Source organism: Hyla sarda, chromosome 4, assembly GCF_029499605.1.
Source record: "Hyla sarda isolate aHylSar1 chromosome 4, aHylSar1.hap1, whole genome shotgun sequence".
In the NCBI taxonomy this organism is placed as follows: Eukaryota; Metazoa; Chordata; class Amphibia; order Anura; family Hylidae; genus Hyla; species Hyla sarda.
In genome coordinates, this window is record NC_079192.1 from 295679677 (window position 1) to 295695074 (window position 15398).

The 15398-nt window shown below is 50.3% G+C and overlaps 1 protein-coding gene across 5 annotated transcripts in view; it reads left to right on the forward strand.

Moving 5' to 3' along the window:
* Positions 1 to 15398, forward strand: part of SYCP3 (synaptonemal complex protein 3) — an 82233-nt gene that overhangs the window by 30451 nt on the left and 36384 nt on the right. The gene's annotated exons all lie outside the window — the stretch shown is intronic.

Below are 15398 nucleotides of genomic sequence, written 5' to 3' on the forward strand. Positions count from 1 at the left end.
TTTCGTCTTTACATAATTGTATGTCCTGACAACAAAATAACACAAAAATTATCAATGGAAATCTAATTTCTCTATCGGATCCATTGGGGGACACAGACCGTGGGTGTATGCTGCTGTCTCTAGGAGTTATGACACTATGGCAACAAAGAAATCGACTCCTCCCAGCACGATATACACGCCTCCAGGCCCTGAGCTAATCAGTTTAAGCTTAGTGTCTGAAGGAGGTGGACATGGTCTGGATTTCTCCAGACCAGGTCTTATGTTTTATTATTTTCCTAGTTAGGGAATGTGTTCGTTTTTTATTCCATTTTCTTTCATGTTTACAGGTGGGGACTCAGGAACTGCGACTCACTGTTTCCCCATTGCGAGTAAGGGGGCACAGACATTGCGTATATGCGCTGTTCACCCCCTCTCGCCAACGGTCAGCTCCTGGGGTTGTACCTCATGGGTCCGGGTCACCCTATCTCCTTGCTCGCCTCGCTCGTACATGGTAGCCCGGCATGATGCAGGTGATAAAAACTGGCTGAAGACTTCATAGGAAGACTTCATGAGGTAAGTTCTTCTGACTGAGGTGAGTATATTTCCCTTTCTCCTTAGGTGCAGATTTGCAACAGCTGGAGACCCTCAGTTTTTGGCCCACTTATCTCATGGGTCTAATGGGCTGGCCTGGACAGGGGGTCTTTTATTACTGGGGGGAGCAGTGGCAGTTTGGATGGGGCACAACTCTCTACACTTTATTCAATATATGTGTGTGTGTGTGTGTGTGTGTGTGTGGAACGTCTGTGTGTGTGTTGTTACATTGAAGCGGCTGACAGCCGCGGCGTTCTCTATACGGGCGCTCTGAGCGACGGTTTACTTTCACTTTTGGCAGCAGCTGCTGTCGGCGGCGTCTAGTCCGCTCAGTTCCCCTCGAGCGCACATGCATTCGCATGTGCACTCGGGGCAAGGAGTGGGCACCATTACAGACTTCTTGTTAATGCTTCCGCGGACCGCTTTAGCTCCGCCCACCCAGGGCCGCCGAAGCTTCTCTGGGCGCAAACTGTACACCAATCAGCGCTGTGCACGCGATTTGGTGGCAGGGGCCAATCAGCGGTGCCCCCTGCTCCTAACACGCCCCTCACTTGCTATTGGCCGGCATTTCTCCTCTTTGACAGCCTGCAGACCACCACGGGTTCGAGTCCCGGGGTGGGACAGAGTGTTACAGTGTTGTGGTTTAATTTTTTAAATAGGCCCATTGTGGTCTATGGGGATCTCAAGGCATGTGAAACAGTAAGATAAGCAGACTGTATCAGCAACACAGTGAAATGGAACACAGTCTTGGGTGAGAGAAGCCCAGAACGGCCTCCCTCTGAACAGTTAACTGGAGTGCTAGCCACTCCTTTAATCTGTTAATACTGTAACTCTAAACTGTCTGTTTAAACTGTTCTGCCTGCTCCACTGCTCCCCCATACCCCCTTCTACTCTACCCCGGTTGTTCTTCCCGACCCGTTGGGTTCGGCCGCCCCTCCAGCCTGGGTTCCCTCCCTCTCCATGTCTATTTCCGACTTGGCTCAGGTCTCCCGTTATGTGGTGACTGCCTTGGAGAGGCCCTCCCTACACCGGCCCTCCGGAGGGTCCCGCTCTCCCCCTATTCTGACGCTCTGGCAGTATCATAGGGGTGTGTCATCTGACTCATCCCCCGAGTCTTCTGGCAGGCAAGGGCACTCCCCTTGCAGGCATCGCCCCATTACTCCGACCTGTAGCAAGCGTCGCTCCTCTAGAGAATGCTCCCAGGGTCGCCGCTTTGGCTCTCCAGACCCGCGTACCAGGTCGGTCTCTCTCTTCCAGGGCCGCCTCACACGTTCCCATTCACCTGAAGAACTTGTGGGAGAAGTTTCTGATTCGGCCTCCGACTCAGAGGACCGCACGGATGTGCCTGCTGTGGTTTACTCAGTTTTTGCAGCCATAAGAGACACCTTCCATCTAAAGGACCCAGGAACTTCTGACGTGGCTACAGAAGTCTCCTTTCTTTGTGCCCGACCAGCACTCGAGACTTTCAGCTCTCACGCTGAATTTTACACCCTGCTGGTATCCGCCTGAAGTTATCCTAACAAGAAGTTTCAGGAAACTAAGAAGGTTCAAGCGCGGTATTCCTTCGCCAAGGACCTAATTGCTCAGTGGACCTCCTCTCCAACTGTGGATCCGCCGGTCTCCCGCCTCTCTAAGGCGCCTACCCGGCCTTTGGCTGATGCGGCGGCCTTCAAGGATCCAGCAGACATGAAGGTGGATACTTTGGCAATCTCTGCCTTTGAGGCAGCAGGTTCTTCCTGCTATTGCTTCTGCCTGGGTGTCAACGGCCCTTTTAGTATGGTCTTCCAACTCCGCCAGGGTAGTCTTCAAGACGGATTTATTTAATCTAGCTCTCCAATGCTCCGCAGCCGGAGATTTTTTCTGTGTTCTGCTTCCATGTGCAGCCACTGTGCTGCCTTTACCACAAGCTACCTGGTAGCCACCGTCCCTTCATGTGGCTTTAAGCCTGGAATGCGGATGCCACCTTCAAGAAGTGAGACGATGGGCGGAAAAAGAGTTCTTTATTACCTCTGGTAAGACTCACAGAACCGCTTTCCGTCGTAAATCCTCTTTCCGGTTCTGTGGACCTTTAGTACCAACAAAGGGTACCAACAAAGGGTCCAGCCAGGCGCCTTCATGGGAAGAGGGCTCCTCTTTTCGATCCCATTCCTCCTGGAGGTCGGCCCCATCAGGCACCCGTAGGCCTTCCTCGGCCTGAAGGTTCCCCCCCCCCCACCCGTCGACCTCTCTCGGGTGGTTGGTCGCCTCTTACCTGCCGGGATGCCTGGACATGCAGCTTCAGGGGAACGTTTTCGAGGTTTATTCCAACCTCTCTGTGGTTCCAAGAAAGGCGTTTCTGTTTGCCCAGTCTTGATTCTCGAGTATCTCAGCCAGCATCTTGCGTTCCCATCCCGAATGGAGTCTCTCCGTTTGGTGCTGGCGTCCAAGGGGAGTTTTCGTTCCTCGGTGGACATTAGGATGCCTGCCTCCACATCTCATTGTTTCACGGATATCAGCGGTACCTCCGCTCTGCAGTTCCGGACGGTCATTTTCTATTGTGGCTATTCATTTCGGTCTGGCTACTTCTCCGCGGACCTTTACCAAAGTCCTGGCGCCTGTGATAGCCTTTTTTACGGACAACAGTTGTTTCCGTGATTCCTTATTTGGACTACCTCCTGATCTGAGCTCCAGCCAGGACCCAGATGCTGGAGAGTCTTAGTCTCAACCTCCAGACCTTGTATCACTTCGGTTGGATGGTAATTTAGGACAAGCCCAACCGCTCTCCTGGGGCTCCAGTTCGATGCGGCCTCTGCCCGCTTTCGACTCCACGGACTCTTTTCAAGAGTCTGATGCCTTCGGCTCCCTGCTCCAGTTTCCATTCGCTTTTGCATGGATGTCCTGGGTCGATTGTCGGCGTGCCATTTGCCCAGTTTCATCACCAACCTCTTCAACTGGTGATTTTCTTCCGGTGTGACAGGTCTCCATCGTCTCTCGGCCGCAAGATCGTTCTCTCTCGTCAGTCTTGTCTCTTCTATGGTGGCTTCATTTTCCCCCTCATTTTTTTCGGGGGTGTCCCTTCCTGTTCATCCCAGCCTGTCTGTCAGGCTGGGGAGGTGTTTTCAGGGATCGCCCAGTCTGGGGTCTTGGCCCCCAGAGAAACTTTTTCCCCTTCAACATTTTGGGGCCTAGGGCAATTCTTTCTTTGCTTGCTTCTTGGGAATTTCCTTCCTGGGTGGAACTCAGGTTTCCGGCCATCTCAGTTATCTTCAGTCTGGCCGTCCCTGGGATGTGATCTTCTAGGCCGGTCCTCAGTCGTCCAAGGCCACTGGTCCCTACATCCAGGGGTGTTTGCTGTGATCTGCAACCCCTGGGGCGCTCCAGGTGTGGATCTCTGCTTGTCCCACCACAACCGAAGCGTTCCTCTCTCTTGGTCGAGCCTTGCCCTACCTTGTCTATGTTACGCCTAGCGCTCCGGGTCCCCGCTCCTCCCCGGAGCGCGTACGGCGTCTCTCTCTCCGCAGCGCCCCGGTCGGTCCCGCTGACCGGGAGCGCTGCCCTGTCATGGCCGTTGGGGATGCGATTCGCACAGCGGGACGCGCCCGCTCGCGAATCGCATCCCAGGTCACTTACCCGTTCCCGTCTCCTGCTGTCATGTGCTGGCGCGCGCGGCTCCGCTCTCTAGGGCGTGCGCGCGCCAGCTCCCTGAGACTTAAAGGGCCAGTGCACCAATGATTGGTGCCTGGCCCAATTAGCTAATTGGCTTCCACCTGCTCCCTGGCTATATCTGGTCTCCTCCCTTGCACTCCCTTGCCGGATCTTGTTGCCCTTGTGCCTAGTGAAAGCGTTTTGTGTGTCTATAGCCTGTGTACCAGAACTTCTGCTATCCACCCTGACTACGAACCTTGCCGCCTGCCCCCGACCTTCTGCTACGTCCGACCTCGCTTCTGTCTACTCCCTTGTACCTCGCCTATCTTCAGCAGTCAGAGAGGTTGAGCCGTTGCTAGTGGATACGACCTGGTCACTACCGTCGCAGCAAGACCATCCCGCTTTGCGGCGGGCTCTGGTGAAAACCAGTAGTGACTTAGAACCGATCCACTAGCACGGTCCACGCCAATCCCTCTCTGGCACAGAGGATCCACTACCTGCCAGCCGGCATCGTGACAGTAGATCCGGCCATGGATCCCGCTGAAGTTCCTCTGCCAGTTGCCGCCGACCTCCCTACATTGGTCGCCCGACAAGAGCACCAGCTGTCGTACTTGACCACCATGACACAGCAACTCCAGTCGCAGCTACAGCAGCAACAGTCACAGCTACAGCAGCAACAGTCACAGCTACAGCAAGTTCAGTCTCAGCTACAGCAGCAACAACCATCTCCTCCGCCAGCTCCTGCACCCCTTCCGCAGCGAGTGGCCACTCCTAGCCTCCGCCTGTCTTTGCCGGACAAATTTAATGGGGACTCTAAGTTTTGCTTTGGCTTTCTTTCGCAATGTTCTCTGCACTTGGAGATGATGTCGGACCAGTTTCCTACTGAAAGGTCTAAGGTGGCTTTCGTAGTCAGCCTCCTGTCTGGAAAAGCCCTGTCATGGGCCACACCGCTCTGGGACCGCAATGACCCCGTCACTGCCTCTGTACACTCCTTCTTCTCGGAAATTCGAAGTGTCTTTGAGGAACCTGCCCGAGCCTCTTCTGCTGAGACTGCCCTGTTGAACCTGGTCCAGGGTAATTCTTCCGTTGGCGAGTACGCCATACAATTCCGTACTCTTGCTTCAGAACTATCCTGGAATAATGAGGCCCTCTGCGCGACCTTTAAAAAAGGCCTATCCAGCAACATTAAAGATGTTCTGGCCGCACGAGAAACTCCTGCTAACCTGCATGAACTCAATCATCTTGCCACTCGCATTGACATGCGTTTTTCTGAGAGGCATCAAGAGCTCCGCCAGGAAAAAGACTTAGATCTCTGGACACCTCTCCCACAGTCTCCATTGCAATCTGCGCCTAGGCCTCCCGCCGAGGAGGCCATGCAAGTGGATCGGTCTCGCCTGACCCTGGAAGAGAGGAATCGCCGTAAGGAAGAGAATCTTTGTCTGTACTGTGCCAGTACCGAACATTTTTTGGTGGATTGCCCAATCCGTCCTCCACGTCTGGGAAACGCACGCTCGCACCCAGCTCTCGTGGGTGTGGCGTCTCTTGATGCTAAGTCGGCTTCTCCACGTCTCACGGTGCCTGTTCGGATTTCTACTTCAGCCAGCTCTTCCCTCTCAGCCGTGGCCTGCCTGGACTCTGGTGCCTCTGGGAATTTTATTCGGGAGTCCTTGGTGAATAAATTCCGCATTCCGGTGACCCGTCTTGTCAAGCCACTCCACATTTCCGCGGTCAACGGAGCCAGGTTGGATTGCACCGTGCGTTACCGCACGGAGCCCCTCCTAATGTGCATCGGACCTCACCACGAGAAAATTGAATTTTTTGTCCTTCCCAATTGCACTTCCGAAATTCTCCTTGGACTACCCTGGCTTCAACACCATTCCCCAACCCTGGATTGGTCCACTGGGGAGATCAAGAGTTGGGGTCCCTCTTGTTCCAAGGACTGCCTTAAACCGGTTCCCAGTACTCCCTGCCGTGACCCTGTGGTTCCTCCTGTACCCGGTCCCCCTAAGGTCGTTAGGGACTCTGCCTGCCACAGGAAATGCCTCTCCCCCCCTCCCAGTTCCATCAGGCAAGCCTCTGTGTCCCCTCATGGCCCTCGTCCTGGTGTCACACTGCCCCGTGCCAAGTCTCGCCCTCTGCCCTCCCTCCCCATTCCTACTCCTGCTGTTCTGCCTGCCGTTGAGGAATCCCTCCATCCTTTCCCGGTGCCCTCATCCCAGGGGAGGCAGTTACCGGACAAAGAGAAGGGGAGACCTAAGGGGGGGGGTACTGTTACGCCTAGCGCTCCGGGTCCCCGCTCCTCCCCGGAGCGCGTACGGCGTCTCTCTCTCCGCAGCGCCCCGGTCGGTCCCGCTGACCGGGAGCGCTGCCCTGTCATGGCCGTTGGGGATGCGGTTCGCACAGCGGGACGCGCCCGCTCGCGAATCGCATCCCAGGTCACTTACCCGTTCCCGTCTCCTGCTGTCATGTGCTGGCGCGCGCGGCTCCGCTCTCTAGGGCGCGCGCGCGCCAGCTCCCTGAGACTTAAAGGGCCAGTGCACCAATGATTGGTGCCTGGCCCAATTAGCTAATTGGCTTCCACCTGCTCCCTGGCTATATCTGGTCTCCTCCCTTGCACTCCCTTGCCGGATCTTGTTGCCCTTGTGCCTAGTGAAAGCGTTTTGTGTGTCTATAGCCTGTGTACCAGAACTTCTGCTATCCACCCTGACTACGAACCTTGCCGCCTGCCCCCGACCTTCTGCTACGTCCGACCTCGCTTCTGTCTACTCCCTTGTACCTCGCCTATCTTCAGCAGTCAGAGAGGTTGAGCCGTTGCTAGTGGATACGACCTGGTCACTACCGCCGCAGCAAGACCATCCCGCTTTGCGGCGGGCTCTGGTGAAAACCAGTAGTGACTTAGAACCGATCCACTAGCACGGTCCACGCCAATCCCTCTCTGGCACAGAGGATCCACTACCTGCCAGCCGGCATCGTGACAGTCTATTTGGTGGTCGGGCTTTTCCCTACCTTATCTGTTTCCTCCCTTTCTTCTCTGGAAGTGAAACTGGATGTGGTTCGGGCTGTTAGGTATTACCTCTCTATCTTTTCTTCGTCTCGTCAGTGCGATTCCTTTTTCGTCCTTACGGAAGGTCGTCGTAAGGGGCAACCTGCTCCAAGGCCACCACTTCTCTGTGGATCCGGTCTCCCATTTCGGAAGCCTATCGCTGTAGGGGGAAGACTCCTCCTTTCAGGGTTGTGGCTTATTCTACCTGTTTCTGTTGGGGCATCCTGGGCTCTCCAGAACAAGCCTCGGCCTCGCAGATTTCAAGGCGGCTACTTGGTCGTCTTTGCACACTTTCTCGAGGTTCTACCGGGTTCATACCTTCCTATCGGCTGATGCTAGTCTGGGCTGTAAACTGCTGCAGGCGGCAGTGGAACAGCCGTCTGCCTGACTGATTATCTGCCCACCCAAGGGACGGCTTTGGTACATCCCACTGTCTGTGTCCCCCAATGGAACCGATAGAGAATAGGAGATTTTTTAACACTTACCGTAAAATCTCTTTCTCGAAGTATCCATTGGGGGACACAGCTCCCGCCCTTTTGGTTTTCTCTTTGGTTCTCTGTCCGAGGGTGTGTTCAGTTATATCTTTTCTTCTGGTTCTCAAACAGTTCGTGTTTTTTCCTTGACCTGTCGGTCCTCTCCTATTGCTCTGGTACCAAAAACTGATAAGCTCAGGGCCTGGAGGCGGGTATATCCTGCTGGGAGGAGCCGACTTCTTTGTTGCCATAGTGTCATACCTCCTAGAGACAGCAGCATACACCCACGGTCTGTGTCCCCCAATGGATCCTTTGAGAAAGAGATTTTACGGTAAGTGTTAAAAAATCTCCTTTTATCAACCCATGGTCAAAATGAGGCTCCGTAGGACCTCCCTACAATGCTTGGGCATGCTCCTGATGAGGTGGCGGATGGTCTCCTGAGGGATGTCCTCCAGACCTGGACTAAAGCATCCGCCAACTCCTGTACAGTCTGTGGTGCAACGTAGCATTGGTGGATGGAGTGAGACATGATGTCCCAGATGTGCTCAATTGGATTCAGGTCTGGGGAACGGGCGCCCATAGCATCAATGGCTTCCTCTTTCAGGAACTGCTGACACACTCCAGCCACATGAGGTCTAGCATTGTCTTGCATTAGGAGGAACCTAGGGCCAACTGCACCAGCATATGGTCTCACAAGGGGTCTGAGGATCTCATCTCGGTACCTAATGGCAGTCAAGCACATGGAGGGCTGTGCAGCCCCCCCCCCAAAGAAATGCCACTCCACACCATTACTGACCCATCGCCAAACCAGTCATGCTGGAGGATGTTACAGGCAGCAGAACATTCTCCACGACGTCTCCAGACTCCAAACTGTCACATATGCTCAGTGTGAACCTGCTTTCATCTGTGAAGAGCACCGAGTGCCACTGGCGAATTTGCTAATTTTGGTGTTCTCTGGCAAATGCCAAACATCCTGCACGGTGTTGGGCTGTAAGCACAACCCCCACCTGTGGATGTCGGGCCCTCATACCACCCTCATGGAGTCTGTTTCTGACCGTTTGAGTGGACACATGCACATTTGTGGCCTGCTGGAGGTCATTTTGCAGGGCTCTGGCAGTGTTCCTCCTTGCACAAAGGCGGAGGTAGCGGTCCTGCTGCTGGGTTGTTGCCCTCTTACGGCTTCCAACACGTCTCCTGATGTACTGGACTGTCTCCTGGTAGCGCCTCCATGCCTTGGACACTACGCTGACAGACACAGCAAACCTTCTTGCCACAGCTCGCATTGATGTGCCATCCTGGATAAGCTGCACTATCTGAGCCACTTGTGTGGGTTGTAGACTCCGTCTCATGCTAGCACTAGAGTGAAAGCGCCGCCAGCTTTCAAAAACTAACCAAAACATCAGCTAGGAAGCATAGGAACTGAGAAAAGGTCTGTGGTCAATACCTGCAGAACCACTCCTTTATTGGGGGTGTCTTGCTAATTGTCTATAATGTCCACCTGTTGTCTGTTCCATTTGCACAACAGCATGTGAAATTGATTGTCAATCAGTGTTGCTTCCTGAGTGGACAGTGTGATTTCACAGAAGTGTGATTGACTTGGAGTTACATGGTGTTGTTTAACCCCTTAGCAACCAAGAGCATAAACTTACACTTGTGGCAAGCTCCCGTTATGTGAAGCACGCTCAGGAGCTGAGCGTGCTTCATACCCAGCAGATCCCGGTTGCTATCAGCAGCCAGGACCCGCGGCTAATACCGGAGATCGCCGATCGGGCTGATGTCCGGTATTAACCCTTTAGACGCCTCAATCAAATTTGACAGCGGCATTTAAAACGGGAGAAAATCATTGCTGGTTAACTCAGTGGCCTGGTCGGGACCGCCACGGGGAAATTGGACAATGGGAGGCTTCTGCTCCGTGCCTTAGATCCAGGCTGGAGCAGCAGAGCACCGATAACACTGATGAATACAAAGCTATGGCTTTGCACAAATCAGTGTCTGCAATCAAGGTATTGCAAGTTATAGTCTTCTATGGGGGCTATAACATTGCAAAAAAAAGTGTAAAAAAAATAGTTAATAAATGTGATTTAACCCCTTCCCTAATAAAAGTTTGAATCACCCCCCTTTTCCCATAAAAAAAAATGTAAATAAAAAAAAACATATTTGGTATCGCCGCGTGCGTAAATGTCCAAACTATGAAAATATTATGTTAATTAAACCTCACAGTCAATGGCGTACACGTAAAAAAATTCCAAAATCCCAAATTGCATATTTTTTGTAACTTTGTTTACCCAAAAAAATGTATAAAAGGCGATCAAAAAGTCCCATCAAAATAAAGATGGTACCGATAAAAACTTCCGATCCTGGCGCAAAAAATTAGCCCTTCTATATCCCTGAATACGGAAAAATAAAAAAGTTATAGGGGTCAGAAAATTACATTTTAAACACATACTAATTCTGGTGCATGTAGTTATAATCTTTTTAAAGTAGTAAAATAAAACTAAACCTATATACATTAGGTATCCTTGTAACCGTATGGACCTACAGAATAAATATATGGTGTCATTTTTACTAAAAAGTGTACTCCATAGAATTGGAAGCCCCAAAAGTTACAAAATGGCGTATTTTTTTTTCAATTTTGCCCCACAAATATTTTTTTTCTGGTCTCTCCGTAAATTTTGTGGTGAAATGATTGATGTCATTATAAAGTACAATTGGTGGCGCAAAAAATAAGCCCTCATATGGGTCTGTAGGTGCAAAATTGAAGGCGTTTTTTTAGAAGGTGATGAGGAAAAAACAAAAATGCTAAAACTGAAAAACCCTGCGTCCTTAAGGGGTTAAGTGTTCCCTTTATTTTTTTGAGCAGTGTAGAAAGTTCTCCACAGTGCAGACATGGCTGTAGTCATCAAGGTAGACCAAATGCAGAGATTACCAGATACTGTTGTGCAATAGAGATTTAAAGGACAACTGCAGCGCTAGCAAATTAGGGCCCAAATGTAATAATAACACAAGCTATATAAGTTTCTAAATGGGATCCATTACCTGGCTGGTCCCGTTTCTCCGCTATGCCGCCACTGGAAGTCATCTCCTGGTCCCCTAACGCACGTAGCGTCAACGTATTATTCTCTATGGAGCCGCCATCTTGGTCGACGCTACGTCACAAATTCCCATAATGCGCCGGGGGATTGCTTCACTCCCCCTGCAAAGTTTTCGGAAGCTAGAGCAGGGAGGAGCGAGGGCAGAGGCTGAGATCGCACGTCTGCAGGACAAAAGCCACGCCCCTTGGGTTCGGAAATCTCACTTCACACCCCCCGCTCTTATATTACACAAGAAGCAGGGGGAGAGCGAGGACGTATACAGCTCTGTACACAGCTTCATACACAGCTCCATCCCCCGCACATAGCTCGGTACACAGCTCCATCCCCTGTACATAGCTCCATCCCCTCCCCCTCCCCCTGCTCTGTCTCCCCAGGACCTCATCTACCACGGGGAGGCTGCAAGTTTGCACGGGGAAAACACAGAGCGGGGGAGGGGAGAGAGGACGTCCGTGCAGAGCTCCTTCACCTCCATAATGATGTATGAGGAGGACAGACTGCACTGCACGGGGCTGAGGATTTCTGTGTGTGAAGGAGACTGCAGGGGAATAAATATCATACTAGGGATGATTTCTATGTGTGAGGGGGGGGGGGGGGGGACTCCTGAATGACACATGCTGGGAGTTGTAGTCCCTGTTATGTGTGTGTGTGCCAGTGTTTCCCAACCAGGGAATGCTGGGAGTAGTAGTTTTGCAACATCTGGAGGCACCCTGGTCGGGAAACACTGGTGTATGGACTACAACCCCCAGTAGACTACTGAGATACAATATAGGTGTTGGTGAACTACAACTCCCAGGAGGCTACTGAGATACAATAGAGGTGTTGGTGAACTACAACTCCCAGGAGACTACTAAGATACAATATAGGTGTTGGTGAACTACAACTACCAGGAGACTACTAAGATACAATATAGGTATTGGTGAACTACAACTCCCAGGAGACTACTAAGATACAATATAGGTGTTGGTGAACTACACCACCCTGGAGACTACTAAGATACAATAGAGGTGTTGGTGAACTACAACTCCCAGGAGACTACTAAGATACAATATAGGTGTTGGTGAACTACAAATCTCAGGAGACTACTAAGATGCAATATAGGTGTTGATGAACTACAACTCCCAGGAGACTACAGAGATACAATAGAGGTGTTGGTGAACTACAACCCCCAGGAGACTACTGAGATACAATAGAGGTGTTGGTGAACTACAACTCCCAGGAGACTTCTAAGATACAATAGAGGTGTTGGTGAACTACAACTCCCAGGAGACTACTGAGATACAATAGAGGTGTTGGTGAACTACAAATCCCAGGAGACTACTAAGATACAATATAGGTGTTGGTGAACTACAACTCACAGGAGACTACAGAGATACAATATAGGTGTTGGTGAACTACAACTCCCAGGAGACTACTAAGATACAATATAGGTGTTGGTGAACTACAACTCCCAGGAGACTACTAAGATACAATATAGGTGTTGGTGAACTAAAACTCCCAGTAGACTACTGAGATACAATATAGGTGTTGGTGAACTACAACTCCCAGGAGACTACTGAGATACAATATAGGTTTTGGTGAACTACAACTCCCAGGAGACTACTAAGATACAATAGAGGTGTTGGTGAGCTACAACTCCCAGGAGACTACTAAGATACAATATAGGTGTTGGTGAACTACAACTCCCAGGAGACTACAGAGATACAATATAGGTGTTGGTGAGCTACAACTCCCAGGAGACTACTAAGATACAATATAGGTGTTGGTGAACTACAACTCCCAGGAGACTACCAAGATACAATATAGGTGTTGGTGAACTACAACTCCTAGGAGACTACTGAGATACAATAGAGGTGTTGGTGAACTACAACCCCCATGAGACTACAGAGGCTGCATGCTGGTGTTATACCACAGACTGAATGACACATGCTGGGAGTTGTAGTCCCTTTTGTGTGTTCATACCAGTGTGTCCCAACCACGGCTGAGTTATATTAATGTGCTGTGTATAACTCTGCACAGGCTGCCTCTGTTGTCTCATGTGGGTTGTAGTTCACCAACACCTCTATTGTATCTTAGTAGTCTCCTGGGAGTTGTAGTTCACCAACACCTCTATTGTATCTCAGTAGTCTCCTGGGAGTTGTAGTTCACCAACACCTCTATTGTATCTCAGTAGTCTCCTGGGAGTTGTAGTTCACCAACACCTATATTGTATCTTAGTAGTCTCCTGGGAGTTGTAGTTCACCAATACCTATATTGTATGAGTAGTCTCCTGGGAGTTGTAGTTCACCAACACCTATATTGTATCTCAGTAGTCTCCTGGGAGTTGTAGTTCATCAACACCTCTATTGTATCTCAGTAGTCTCCTGGGAGTTGTAGTTCACCAACACCTATATTGTATCTTAGTTGTGTCCTGGGAGTTGTAGTTCACCAACACCTATATTGTATGAGTAGTCTCCTGGGAGTTGTAGTTCACCAACACCTATATTGTATCTCAGTAGTCTCCTGGGAGTTGTAGTTCACCAACACCTATATTGTATCTTAGTTGTCTCCTGGGAGTTGTAGTTCACCAACACCTTTATTGTATGAGTAGTCTCCTGGGAGTTGTAGTTCACCAACACCTATATTGTATCTCAGTAGTCTCCTGGGAGTAGTAGTTCACCAAAACCTATATTGTATCTTAGTTGTCTCCTGGGAGTTGTAGTTCACCAACACCTATATTGTATCTCAGTAGTCTCCTGGGAGTTGTAGTTCATCAACACCTCTATTGTATCTCAGTAGTCTCCTGGGAGTTGTAGTTCACCAACACCTATATTGTATCTTAGTAGTCTCCTGGGAGTTGTAGTTCACCAATACCTATATTGTATGAGTAGTCTCCTGGGAGTTGTAGTTCACCAACACCTATATTGTATCTCAGTCTCCTGGGAGTTCTAGTTCACCAACACCTATATTGTATCTCAGTAGTCTCCTGGGAGTTGTAGTTCACCAACACCTATATTTTATCTTAGTAGTCTCCTGGGAGTTGTAGTTCACCAACACCTATATTGTATCTCAGTAGTCTCCTGGGAGTTGTAGTTCACTAACACCTATATTGTATCTTAGTAGTCTCCTGGGAGTAGTAGTTCACCAAAACCTATATTGTATCTCAGTAGTCTCCTGGGAGTTGTAGTTCACCAACACCTATATTGTATCTTAGTAGTCTCCTGGGGGTTGTAGTTCACCAACACCTATATTGTATCTCAGTAGTCTCCTGGGAGTTGTAGTTCATCAACACCTGTATTGTATCTCAGTAGTCTCCTGGGAGTTGTAGTTCACCAACACCTCTATTGTATCTCAGTAGTCTCCTGGGAGTTGTAGTTCACCAACACCTCTATTGTATCTCAGTAGTCTCCTGGGGGTTGTAGTTCACCAACACCTCTATTGTATGTTAGTTGTCTCCTGGGAGTTTTGCTTCACCAACACCTTTATTGTATGAGTAGTCTCCTGGGAGTTGTAGTTCACCAACACCTATATTGTTTCTCACCTTTTCAACACCTTTATTGTATTTTTTGTATTATATAATAACTGTTATATTATGTTTCTTGTCTTCCACTTATTCATATATATCTTTTTTTATAAGTCTGTGTTATTTGTAATTGCTATTATGAGATTATCCATTCTAATGATACCATTATAGTCATAAGGCGACATCTATTGGCCATCCGGTGAACAACTTAGATATATGTTCTATGTTGAACAAGATTATATGCACACGGAATTCATCTGTGTGCTGACGCTTACCCTCCTGGTGCGCGCGCGCCAATACTCTGGGCGGAAGTTGCGATCCCTACGTGCCTCACATGGGCAGAAGTTGTCATGTTTACATGATGACGGAAGCCCAATGGTGCCACGGGATCGTGATTCCGGTTCCGGTAGTCGGCTCATGCTCCCATAGGTGGAGGGATATATAAATAGCAAGCTTTGGTGAGCACACATTACTTCCTGACGAAGTGGGGAAACCCACGAAATGACGTTTGTTGAGCTCTGCACGGACATCCTCTCTCCCCTCCCCCACTCTGTGTTTTCCCCGTGCAAACTTGCAGCCTCCGTGTGGTAGATGAGGTCCTGGGGAGACAGAGCAGGGGGAGGGGATGGAGCTATGTAGGGGGGATGGAGCTGTGTACTGAGCTGTGTGCGGGGGATGGAGCTGTGTATGGAGCTGTGTACAGAGCTGTATATGTCCTCGCTCTCCTCCTGCTTCTTGTGTAATGTAAGAGCGGGGGGGGTGAAGTGAGATTTCTGAACCCAAGGGGCGTGGCTTAATTATGTCCTGCAGACGTGCGGTCTCAGCCACTGCCCTCGCCTCCCCGCTCTAGATTCGGAAAACTTCGGAGAGCGAGGGGGAGGAGGGAGAGCAGCAGCTAACAGGAAGCTGGCGCAGGGAGTCATGGGAAATGTAGTCTTTATGACATGGCTGCTTACTGCTACAGGTGGCAATTACAAGAGAATGGCTGGGCCAAAATTTGACAAATGAGGTATCGTTGGAAAGGTCTTTGAAAGAGCTATCAGATGAGGTAAACTTTTTTTTTTTGTATGAGCGCTGCAGATGTCCTTTAATAGTCC